The sequence below is a fragment of the Armigeres subalbatus genome, chromosome 3 (assembly GCF_024139115.2).
Source record: "Armigeres subalbatus isolate Guangzhou_Male chromosome 3, GZ_Asu_2, whole genome shotgun sequence".
Taxonomy (NCBI): domain Eukaryota; kingdom Metazoa; phylum Arthropoda; class Insecta; order Diptera; family Culicidae; genus Armigeres; species Armigeres subalbatus.
In genome coordinates this window covers 183,592,388-183,606,407 of record NC_085141.1, presented here as the reverse complement: position 1 = coordinate 183,606,407, position 14,020 = coordinate 183,592,388, and positions in this window count along the sequence as shown.

The window sequence follows — 14,020 nt, the reverse complement described above, 5'->3', positions numbered from 1 at the left end:
AGGGAATCCGTTTAGGGTAAGTGCATTAAAAGTGAGCTAGACTTTTTTACGCGCTTTTTTATGAGGAAAAGTATTTTGGCCATAACTTCTAAGCCCATAGTCCGAATCGGCCAATTTTCAATAGGAAACAATGGGGCAGTATACTGCGTCGAATGCAACCTGTTGCGAGTAAATTGGTTGAGGGTAAGTGCAAAAAAAGTGAGCTAAACTTTTTGCTCTTTTGGTGCGCACATACACACACACATACACACACACACACACACACACACACACACACACACACACACACACACAGACATCACCTCAATTCGTCGAGCTGAGTCGATTGGTATATGACACTATGGGTCTCCGAGCCTTCTATAAAAAGTTTGTTTTTGGAGTGAACATATAGCCTTTACGTATACTTAGTATACGAGAAAGGCAAAAAGATGTCATATTCAGAAGTTGGCATCATATGAACAAATACCTTTGCGCTTAAGGCCACACTTTGCCCTTAAGGCCACTCCTCACGGAATCCAAGCTTCAAAGTGCTCACGTTTTCGAGGGCACACCACTCGATACAGAGGGGGTGCACAACTGTCATTGATTTAGCTTTGCTGCGTCGCATCATGCGTGAAATAATAAAAATTACAGTTGTACCTTGCTTCCGTATCGAATGGTGAGCCCCCGAAACTCTCTCTATTATAAGCCTCTTCCGGTGAGCGCCAAACGTTTACTCGTTCAGTTGTTGGAAAAAGTGTGAACGATGATTCATCAGACCACATGACCTGCTGCCATTGATGCGCCGTCCAGTCTTTGTGGGCTTTGTACCATCGCTTTCTTGCGTTCGCATTCTTGGGTTTTATCAGCGGTTTGGCAATAGCAGCGCGGTTCATTTTATGCAGTTCTCTACAAATATCTCTAAAATGCTACGTCGTCCTCTCATTGGCGTAACTACAGGGGGGCTAGGGGGGGTCATAGCCCCACCTAGAATCAAGTTAGCCCCCCTAGAACTCCTACGATTTTGCATGAGTATGGCACATATCTAGCGCTCTGATCATATCTGGGCGTAACTGGATGTAATTAATTCTTATCATCTCTCTACAGTGAGTTGAATATATTTTATCTAACTTCGAAAACTTGATATATCTTGGATTAGGGATGCTAAACACGAAGGATATTACGCTCCCTTTATTCTCAGCCACACATAAAATTGCTTAAGGTGAATTGCGTACGCATCTAATTTCTGAAGTAAATTACCCTTTCGGAGGCACATAACGCTAAAACACAACTCGTTTTCAGTACGCACAAAAATGTTTTTTATGTGCTTATCACCTATGAATTGACATTTGTGCTGCCAAAATGAGAAATGAGCCAAGGTGAGAGATAGGACGGGCATGGTCATAGTCATTTTGGGACTCTGTCGAGATAAATGTTGGAGTTGTAACAGTATTTTCATGCTGATTCAATGCTGATTGAATAAATAATAGAAGTAACAGACTAACAGAACAAATACAATAGCTGAGATTTTGATTTAATAAAGAAAATTCAAGTAAAATAATGAACTGCCTGTAATATTTAGACAACATGAAAAAGACAATTGTTTAACTTGAGCAGGAGACATTGGATGCTTAGGTTACCGAAGGATTTCTAACAAATCTTGACTTTTATTCATCAGCAAATCATCAACTCTTTAAGATTTTTATGGTTACATTGCGTTGCATTGCATTGCGAGTATTGTTTTTAGAGTGTGCCTATGACCTCTAGCTTTCCAACATAACTCTTAAAGATGCATGGCATTTCTGAAAGAATTGTCAAGAGAAACCTTTCGATATTGTGATAGCTGAGTACAACGTATCGTATGCCTGTAATAGCAAACATTTTGAAGGTATATTTTTCTGCAGATTTCTCTGGTAAAGTATTCAAGCGATGTTGCTGCTGTTTCCCGAAATCTTTGAATTTCCAATTATCTTGATAATCCAAAAAAAAATCCATAATTCTTGAAATCAGAGTAAACCCTGAAATTTCAATGAGAGGTAACTAAAATGTAAAAAGACAGGAACACCGTCATCGACCAGAGGTCGTACAGACTAAGCACTTAACACTTCGCATGAGACAACGGACAGGACACATAGCACCCAGTTCGATCACGAAAAGCTTCATCCTTACCGGGGGGAAATCGAACCCATACTCCCTAGCACATGCGTCTAGACGATTGACGTCGCTAACCGCACGGCCATGAAGCCCACAATAACTTGAAATTATTTCTAATGGATATGTAAAACTCGAAAGTCTTATGTATCTAAAGCTCTTAATTTTTTTACGTATCAAAGTTATTGGGAATCCCACGACATTTCTAGTTTTTTATGTCAGAGCTGTTCAAGTTGTCACTGGATGTATGGAAATTGCTGTTTAGAAGACCAACTTGTGGACAGTTGAACAAAACCAAAAACTTTTTTGTGTTTGACTGTAAGAATAGAAAAAGTTAGCCCCCCCCCCCCCTAGGATTTTTCCTTAGTTACGCCAATGCGTCCTCTAATAATTCTAATAAAGAAGCCGTTTCCATTCTACTCGATTAATGGCCTCGAAGTCTGCGAAGGATCAACAGGCCGTGTTCCACTTAGTCGATCCACCGTGATCGCTGCACGTTTCTTCTTCTTGTACAGGTCGGGTCATTATCGAAGCATCATCTCAATCGGGCTGTCGTCTGACATTCTGGCTACATGCCCGGCCCACCTTAACCGCTAAAATTTTACCGTGTGGGTAGTTCGCCTAACAGTTTCAACCCGTGGTTCATTGGCCTCCACCACATATCGTTTTCCATCAGCACCCCGCCATAGATGGTCCGTAATACTTCCATTCAAAAACTCCAAGCGTTGGACCTTCGCCAGCAACGTCCAACTTTCATGGTCGTAGAGGCCGACTGGTCTAATGAGCGTTTTGTAGATGGTCAACCTCGTGCGGCGGCGAACTCTGTTATTGATATGTTCTGGACATTTGTCACTTCCAAGGGGTACCTGAAACCTACTACAGAGTGGTCATGGCAGCTGCTGGTTCTAAAATGCATTTAGAAGTATCACCTCGAATAATCTTGAAGTTTGATACCCATATTGATAGGGTTCTGGACGTTTTTTAAATTGGCCACTTCCCCCGGGGCACCTGGAACCTACTACATTGTGGTCAGGGCAACTGATCGTCCTGGATATGTTTCCTGAAGCATCTCCATGAAAAATCTTGAAGTTTAATGCCAATATTGATATGGTACCGGATAATATATACTAGGGTGGTTCAAAAAATTGATTTTGCTCCACAGTGCTCATCTGATTCTTTGCCATGTTCTGAGTGTCCTCTGAAAATTTGAGCTCATTTGGATTAAAACTGATTCTTTTAACCTGCGCTTAATGGGGAAACGTCATTAACAGAATAATGAAAAAATAAATTTCCCCGTACTAATTTGCATGCAAACTTGAAACGGCTTGTGCTAAATCAGTTTTAATCCAAATGAGCTCAAATTTTCACAGGACACTCAGAACATGGTAAAGAATCGGATGAGCACTGTGGATCAAAATCGATTTTTTGAACCACCCTAATATATACGTGATTGTAAGGATATACATAATTGACCAATGGCATAATTGACCGGATTTTCGGAGGCCATGTCAAAAACACATTTTTTCTGCCGGTCGTATTTTTGTGTGGTTTGAAACTAGATCTTATTGAAAATTGAATGCGGGCTGTTGCTCTAAGATCCGTTGAAAAACATCCGAGATATGATCATTTCAGTAAACCTGTTTCCGGCTCGGTTTCCGGATACTATGGTCAATTATGTATATCCTTCCAATCACGTATATATTATCCGGTACCATATCAATATTGGCATTAAACTTCAAGATTTTTCATGGAGATGCTTCAGGAAACATATCCAGGGCGATCAGTTGCCCTGACCACTCTGTAGTAGGTTCCAGGTGCCCCGGGGGAAGTGGCCAATTTGAAAAACGTCCAGAACCCTATCAATATGGGTATCAAACTTCAAGATTATTCGAGGTGATACTTCTGAATGCATTTTAGAACCAGCAGTTGCCATGACCACTCTGTAGTAGGTTTCAGGTGCCCCTTGGAAGTGACAAATGTCCAGAACATATCAATAACAGAGTTCGCCGCCGCATGAGGTTGACCATCTACAAAACGCTCATTAGAACAGTCGGCCTCTACGACCACGAAAGTTGGACGTTGCTGGCGAAGGTCCAACGCGCCCTTGGAGTTTTCGAATGGAAAGTGTTACGGACCATCTATGGCAAGGTGCAGATGGAAGACGATATGTGGTGGAGGCCAATGAACAACGAGTTGCAACTGTTAGGCGAACTACCCATACGGTGAAATTTTAGCGGTTAAGGTGAGCCGGGCATGTAGCATGTAGAATGTCAGACGACAGCCCGATTGAGATGATGCTTCGATAATGACCCGACCTGTACAAAAAGAAGAAACGTGCAGCGATCACGGTGGATCGACACTGCCTGCGGATCCTTCGCAGACTTCGAGGCCATTAATCGAGTAGAATGGAGACGGCTTCTTTATTAGCGTTATTAGAGGACGCATTGGCATAGCTAAGGAAAAATCCTAGGAGGGGGGGCTAACTTTTTGCCTTTCTCGTACAACTAAGTTGTACCGAAAGGCTATCATTTCACTCCGAAAACGAACTTTTTATAGAAGCCTCTGAGACCCATAGTATTATATACCAATCGACTCAGCTCGACGAGCTGAGCACATGTCTGTCTGTCCGTGTGTATGTATGTGTGTATGTGTGTGTATGTGTGTGCACAAAAGCTATAAAAAACATTAGACAACTTTTCGTATAGTAATCCTTAACCGATTTTCTCGCAACAAGTTTCATTCGACAGGGGACAAAGCCTTGTTGATCACTATTGAATTTTATAACGATCGGTCATTGCGTTTCAAAGTTATGAAGAAAATGGTACATCGGACCAAATAAACCCCATATAAGGTTGGTGTCTTAACTAAATGCGAGAAAGGCACCACCAACGCTAGGTGGATTAATCTGGGTTTTTCTATTCTTACAGTCAAACACAAAAAAGTTATTTTTTTTTGTTCAACTGTCCGCAAGTTGGCCTACCAAACAGCTATTTCAATACATCCAGTGACGACTTGAACAGCTCCGACATAAAAATCTAGAAATGATGATGATGATGGTCCCGCCACATACCCCTACAAAGGTTTGAGCTAGACGATTTATCTTTAAGATAATTAATTGAATTTAATTTTTCAACAATTTAATCAGATTTGCTAAACAAAACAAAAACTATCTGATTACCATCACAGATATAAATTTCTTAACTTTCCATTACTACTCCATTACTACAAAAAAACTGTTTATTTCATCTACAGATTCTCATAAGTATCAGTAGTGATGCTTCGAGTTCATAAAAATGCAAAACTTGTGATACCTCTCGCACAGATTTCAAAAGTTCCACCAAGAATCGCGTTTCATGTTATTACAAGTAACGTTAGCCACTCGAAAGCATCAATAATAATCTAATAAACTATGTCGTTGTCAACAAAATCAAAACTTGTGTTACCGCTCCGTCGATATCAAAAGTTTCGGTATCAACCGCGGAAACCAAACTCTACTAGATAGCCTATTACTAATCCGCAGAATCATTGAAACAGCTGAAAAAGCGCAAGTCTGTACATAAATTTAAAAATCATTCATATCTGCTTTACGCGCGCGAGACTCAAACTTTTGTAGACTACACAAGAAAAAGGTCAAATTACAATTACGTCAATAAATATAAAATCCGAGGCGAACAAAATAGTTTATTAGTGCCTCAATAATTGAAAAACACAATTGTCCAAACAAAATATCCGTAGGTCAAACTTCGTCAAGATACAATAATTAATGATTTTTAAAAAGTCAACTAAGTAGCTGCTTAAAATACAGCTTTTACGTGTGAAACACAAAGTCTCTTGAATTGTGATAATGTCGTTGCACGTTTGATATGTGTAGGCATCGAATTGAAATCATTGATACCTTTAAAAAACAAAGAATTTTGTGAAGCTCCATGCAAAAAGTTTGGTGTTCTTACATCTTCCGCGTTTCTAGTGTTATATCTATGAATGTCACTTCCTCTTTCAATTCGATCACACAAATATCGAGGCAGCAAACCATTTACTACTTTGAAAATGAACACCATTGTTAAATAAACAATTCTTTGCTTCACCGAGAGCCACTGCAATGCATCCAACAAAAAAGTTGAGGAAGTGAATCTGTTACATCTTAAAATCAAACGCGTAATTTCATTCTGCAAGCGCTGCAATCTCGATATTTGTGTCTGATTTGCTAAAAACAAAATGGAAGGACAAAAGTCCAAGTGAGGAGAGATGATTGATTTGTACAACTGTATTTTACTAGCAATATTTAATTCGTTTTTCAGTCGACATAGGATTCCATACTTCTTGGCTATTTTCTTGATGACATTGTCAATATGTTGGTCAAATTTCAATTTATCATCAATAATCACGCCAAGATATTTAATTTCCCGTACGCGATCAAGTGTCTCGTCATCAATTTTCACAGAGACATTATCAATTGAACGATTTCATGAAATAACCATATACTTTGTTTTACTAATATTCAATTTTAACTGTTTGTACTTCAACCATCTACTTAAAGAATGCAAATCTTCATTCAAGTGTTCAATCGCTTCCTCCAGATTTTGAGCTGCAATGAATATTACAGTATCATCAGCAAACAAATTAATATCACAATAACGTAAGACCCGTCGCATATCATTAATGTACATAATGAACAAAAGGGGCCCTAATACACTTCCCTGTGGTACACCAAGGTCATTCTCCACGGGACACGACACATAATCATTGAAAGCAGTCCGTTGGGATCTGTCAGACAAATAGCTTTCAAACCATTTGTATGCAGAACCCGAAATTCCAAAGCGCTTAACAGTTTTCAACAATAAGGGCCGAGAAATTGTCTCGAAAGCGCGTTTCAGATCCAAAAACACAGCTAGAATAGTATCTTTACGCTCCATATTTTCCTTCCATTTAGATAATACCAAGTTCAATGCAGTTTCACAGGAATGACCTTCTCTGTAACCTGATTGTTCCGGTATTAACAAGTTATTACTATTTAAATATGTAATTAGCTGGCCTTTAACTACAAGTTCTAAAATTTTCTCTAATGTGTGCAACATGTTGATGGGACGAAACTCTTCGGCTTTAGTCGTTCCAGCAACTTTTTGTATTGGAATCACTAGTGATTCCTTCCAAACATGCGGCACGTGCCCAGTTTGTAACGATTCATTTATAAGATCCAGCAAGTTGCGTCCAATGACATGAAAGCAATCTTGAATAACTCTAGCATTAACATTATCAACTCCAGCCGTTTTACCTAAAGAAAAGCAAATGTTTTTAAGTTCTTCAAAAGTAATCGGGTGAAAACAATCAAATCTACAGTTAATATTTATCGGCTGTTTTATTTCATCAGGCTCATCCACTAACTCGATAGATCGGTTAATGGATAAGACACTATTGACGAAATAATCGTTGAATTTAGATGCAATTTCTTGTTCTGACTGTTCTAATGTGCCATTAAAAGTAATGGACCGCGGCTTGCAACTACTAGGCTTTAATAATGAATTCAATATTTTCCATAACTCTTTGCTGTTGTTTTGATGCTGATAAATTTTCCTCTGAATATACTCGCAACGTGTACGTGTCAAAGATTGCGAATATTTGTTCCGCGCTACCTGATACCTATTCCAATGATTTTCATTATTAGTTCTACGAAACTTTTTATACAATTTATCTCTTTTACGTTTCAGGCGCAAAAGATCTAAATTATACCAGCTGTTAGAATTATGCAAAGTTACTAACTTCTGTTCTACTAATTGATTGGTACAGGATTTCAAAACGTTTGTAAGAACAGCTGATCTTTCATCTATATTACCGGAATTTTCTTGAAAATCCACGTTTCTTTCGACAAGACCCGAAATTGCTTGTTTAGAATATTTTCTCCAGCACTTCATTTTAATTAAATTACTATCATTACTATTATTGTCGGTAACGTTAATGACTAGCGTTTCATGATCAGTTACTTTTAAATCATTACTCGTTTCGCTAGTTACAGAATCAAAATTTGTATACACATGATCAATCAAAGTTCTACTGTGCTGGGAAATACGCGTATACGAATTTACTTTTTGTTTCAAATTAAAAAAAATCGCTAAATGTTTCAAATGATTCGAATTGGAATCGTCACACCAATTGATATTAAAATCACCAGCAATTACATTTAATTTACTAGGATCTATAAATGACTCAAACCAGTTTTCCAAAATTTCAATAAAACGCTGGTCACTTGCACTGGGAGAGTGATATAAAACACCAAAATTACCCATCTTCATGCCACGTACAACTGCAATGCCTAAGAACCAGTTTCCATCACAAACTTCGTTTAATTGAAGCTTGAACTGAACTGATTCTTTGACATAAATAGCAACACCGCCAGTGTGTCTAGAATGTGATAAACAAGCAGCTACACTATAACCCGGAATGCTATACTGATCAAATGCTTCAATGTCGACTATATGAGTTTCAGATAAAAACACTAAAAATGGACGTTTATCTTCTACAATCTTACGTAATGCAACGTAGTTTGTAGACAAACCCGCAATATTCAAATACAAAAAATCGAATCTGCTCACATTTCTACTAGAACTTGGTTGCTATTCATTGAAACGTAAGCTGCTCTTTTTCCGTTCAACTAATCGCTTATAAACACTACACTCAGTACTGAAGTCACTGTGGTTCACGTCCAATTTCATTTTACGTTCGGAATTCATTTTTATACAATTGACACATTTCAATACAGTTGACGTGCATTCGGATGTCTTGTGACGATCGCTGCACTTTGAGCACGCAAGGCTGTTTTTGCAATCCGTAGAGTAGAGTGGGGCAAGAGTGCGCGTGGGGTAAGAGTACGTTTTCGATTTTTTGAAGTAATAAAAAAAGATAAACTAGCAGCATTGCATCAGTTTGACAGGTATTCTGGCCAACTATTATCATGTGTAATTGTAAACGATTTGAATAAACAACAAGGGAGATATGGAGTTAGATAACTTTTTGGTCATTTTGCTAAAAATAATTGGATTTCCTCAACTAGTATTTCATTACCATATATACGTTCAATCAGGTGAACATTATACCATTTCGATAACCTATTGTATAGAGTACTTTATGGTACAGAACACCAATCCGGTTGGTTTTCCAAGAAGTCAAAACCATTACTTGAGTAATTTTTGGGACTGTGGGGTAAAAGTACGCAGGAACCGGTGGGGCAAGAGTACGCATATGAATCTTCAAGTTATGATGTCTGACCCGTATCTCCGGCCGAAATAAGACTTCTTCCAAAGCGTAAAGATCCACAACTAAGAAAAAAGGGACAGAATTTGAAATTATCACAAGTTTTTAGGATAAGTTGAAGTAATTTGGTGTTAGAAAGGACTTAGCGAACAAAGCACTGAAGCGAAATAATGAAATTGTATTAGGACTTGTTGTACACCTAAACATAGTACGAAAACACAATTTCATCTAAATGATAATTTCATTTAATCAAAAGAAACATTCATAAATTACGCAACGTTTAGCTGGGAGGGGTTGTGAGATGTGCGACGATCCATATAATTTTTAGAGGATTCATACAAATAGTGTAAGATAGGAAGGGGGGGGGGGGGTGATGAAATAGCCAAATTTTACGTTACGTGATTGGTGGACTTTCTTTAAGGAAAATGCCTTTGTATACACCACGCGAAACCTGATATATATTTTAACCTCTGTAGTTTTTTGTATATATAAAAAACAATGGTTTTTCGTATGAAAGTGCACATTTTTAGGACCCCCTCCCCCTTTAAGAGTTACGTAATCTTTAAATATTCCCTAATATATGCTCATTAAACATCAATTAAATGTTACTAACTCTTATTTGTGTTAATATATACTTAAAGCACATGATTGGATAAATGCGTACTCTTACCCCACCCGATGCGCACTTTTACCCCACCGGTGGGGTAAGAGTGCGTTTTTCACTTGTCTTGCAATAAGGGTTCTACTAAAACGAATCTCAATAATTTCAATATTTTTTCCACTGGGTAACATAAAGGAAGAGTATATGAATCATCGACACTGATTTGATATGCAGAAGCTTGCTTCGTAAGGGCCACATGATCGATTGAAAACTAAGTGCGTACTCTTGCCCCACTCTACTCTACTCATGTGCCCAAATTCTCCACATTGAAAACATCTCAAAACACTAATTTCGGGAACAACAAGGCACCGATCAAATCTTATGTTAACTTTTCTCGCGGTCAACAAACAACTATAAGTCTCTTTATCGACTTCAATAACAACATTGTTCTTGTTATACTTAAAACGTGGATTTTCATACATTCTTATTACTTTAACATCATTTATTGCGATGTCTTCATTCTGATCTTTCAAAATCTGAATGAATTCATCGGAAGAAAACTTATCGCACATTCCCATCACTTTTAGTCTTGGCACCGATGAGGGAACAACAGCATTATAGTTTTCACCCAGATCGCTTTGAATGCCATTTTTCACAACATCAACATTAAATCCTGTTGCACACTCAGCAATAATAGAGCCATTTTTCCCGTTTCTAAAGTTACTGATCCTGTGTGTTTTCGGATCCAGTTTACTATTCAAAAATTTACGAGTATCATCACTACTCTGGTTGGACTCTTTCGGTTTAATCACAATGACCGGACGAGCCTTACGAGGGACCTTTACTTCCTTAGGCGCAGTGACTTTTTTCATTACTTTGACGTTATTTTTCCCAACATTACTTTTAACAATATCCGCGAAACTAACATTTTCTGGCATTGCAATATCAGATGTGTCGTCAACATCTTGTACCTTACGCTTTTTCGTTTTGGGAGTCAAATTAGGCCCCGTAGCCTTTCGCGATGTACCTTGCATTTCATTCATTACAGCTACATTTCTACTCGGGTTAAATTGAAAAAATGAACATTTCATATTTTCCATTTCTTTGCTGATCGAATCTTTGAGACCATTAACAGCCTCGTTCAAAACCTCAGATACATTTTTCTGCAATTTCTCAATACCGATTAACAACGCGCTGTCTATTTGGGCAGTAATGTGATTCCGAATATCACCGATCGAATCAGAAAGAGAAGAAAGTTTCTTCATCTCTTCATCGAAACGAATGGTATTCGGAACCTGTACATTCTGTCCGTCGCAAGATCGACTAGATAGACAGTCACAACACTTGAAAAAAACATTTGCATTCTCCGTAATCAATCTAGCCGCTGCCTTCGCTTCAATAGGAGAGCAGCGGGCATGAAAGTATTTCTCACATTGAAAACAACACAGTGGGAAATCGTTGATTGCGATCCCCACTTTACACTTTTCGCACTCCATCCTCTACAGTGGACTCAAACATGCAACAACACACTACACGATCCAGAGACGAATGAAAGAAATAGGGCAAGCAAATGAACAACAACAGCTTGCCGCGCGAAGCTATAGGTAGAACTATGGCTTCACGGGATGCTGTGTTGAGTAATAATTGTTAAATTAAATGAAAATTTGGCACGGAGGCTTAATGCCTCCTACTTATCCTGTTATAATCACGAAAAGAGCACACGATAGAAATATTTTTCCCGCGGCACAAGTTCACTTTCACACGTAAAAATTAACTTTTCTTTCCGCACAGAGGCAAACAAACTATGATGTCCACCATCACCACACAGAATGTCTCATGTTAAGAAATGTCGTGGGACTCCCAATAACTTTGATAGGTAAAAAACTTAAGAGCTTTAGATACATAAGACTTTCGAGTTTTACATATCCATTAGAAATAATTTCAAGTTATTGTGGGCTTCATGGCCGTGCGGTTAGCGACCTCAATCGTCTAGACGCATGTGCTAGGGAGTATGGGTTCGATTTCCCCTCGGTAAGGATGAAGCTTTTCGTGATCGAACTGGGTGTTATGTGTCCTGTCCGTTGTCTCATGTTAAGTGTTAAGTGCTCAGTCTGTACGACCTCTGGTCAAAGGCGGTGTTCCTGTCTTTTTACATTTTAGTTACCTCTCCTTGAAATTTGTATCTAATGGGGCGATCCCTACCCAGCACTAATGAGACCCCCCTTATTCAATGCCTCAGGGTCAGCGTACGCGCTTGATTATCGCGGCCAAGAAAACACTTAAACACTTTTGCTGAACGTACTCCCACTTTATTAACGTCTTCGTACACAGGTACCAGTCTTCCCACTTTCTTACGCCCTATCTCCTACCTCAACTCTCTCCCACTTTGATAGGGTCACACGTCGGCGCAATAAACACTTTTGCTGAACGTACTCCCACTTTATTAACGTCTTCGTACACAGGTACCAGTCTTCCCACTTTCTTACGCCCTATCTCCTACCTCAACTCTCTCCCACTTTGATAGGGTCACACGTCGGCGGGGCCCCGTTACTCGATCCACCGTTCCACCTACTTCTCGTTCTTCCTGCCGTTAGTCCAGACTGCTACAAAATGGCCGCTGAACACTGTCGTCAACCATATGGTCAACCATAGTATCCGGAAACAGGTTTACTGAAATGATCATATCTCGGATGTTTTTCAACGGATCTTAGAGCAACAGCCCGCATTCAATTTTCAATAAGATCTAGTTTCAAACCACACAAAAATACGACCGGCAGAAAAAATGTGTTTTTGACATGGCCTCCGAAAATCCGGAACATCTCCAGTGTCCGGTGGCCAGTATTCGTGACCATGCATGTTCCTAAATCTTGACTAAATTTGCCGTGAAATGCTTCCAGTTTTGCCCAATTTCATCAATTTTTCAAAAAGTTATAAGGATTTGAATTTGGGCCAAATTTTGCCTATCTCAATCATTTTGCTTAAGGCTCAAAATTACCGTCATCCAGTCATTGACAAGAAAGACAGCCACGTGCTCATACCACCCCCAGTAATAAAACCACCCTCGAGGAGAAAAAGCAGAAGGAGAAAAGGCAGAAAAAGGAAGTATTTTTGTTTCAAAACTACCACATCTAATAGCGAAGACATAATTATATCTGGTGGATGCTTCATTTGGTTGTAAATTGGTAAATTGTCTACATTTCGACTATTAGCCATCCGATCCGGCCTAAACATGCATAAAATGTTGATGAGCAAATTTATTTATTTATTTATTTATTTATTTATTTATTTGAACATTTGTAACATAAGACTTCTGTCTTTTTAGGCGTTACATATATCTTGTTAGCGTAGCAGTGTGTCGTTGCATCATTTTATTCATTGAAGTCGAAGAACAATTCAAACTAAATACTAAAACTAATTACAAATTAAAGTGCTCTATACATTTCCTCTTAAATGCTAATGTTGATTCTTCTAGGGTTATTTGATTGGGTAATGAATTCCAGTAGGAAATACCTCTTACGAAAAATGAATTACCGTATGCAGACGTGTTATGTCTTGGTATAAGATATTTTTTGGCGCGAATTGTTCTTAATGGTCTAAGTTTGTCATGTAAATATCTGGGAATTTTTGCTTTAACAAGCTTAAATAGAAATAAACAACATCTCATTTGTGAGAATTTTGCGAATGGACATCCCAATAAGTTTTGTTGCATGTGTGAAACTCTGGCATATCTATTCAAACCATAAACATAGCGTACGCATGAATTTAATGCTATTTTCAGTCTATTTCCGGCGAACATTGATGATTCACCTAGGAGGAAATCACAGGCTATGAAATGGGGGAGTATGAGACTTTTGAAAAGTTTGAGTTTAATCTGGGTGCTGCGGATAGAGCCGCTTTTCTGCGCTCAAGCGAGTAGAGGGATATTTTGAAATCACTCCCATAAACAAAATTATTTTGCAGTTACTTGGCTGTCAAACATTTCCCGCTTTTCGAATTTCTCTTTCCACGCTGCATGAGGGCGCACAAATGCGCTAGACTCTACAT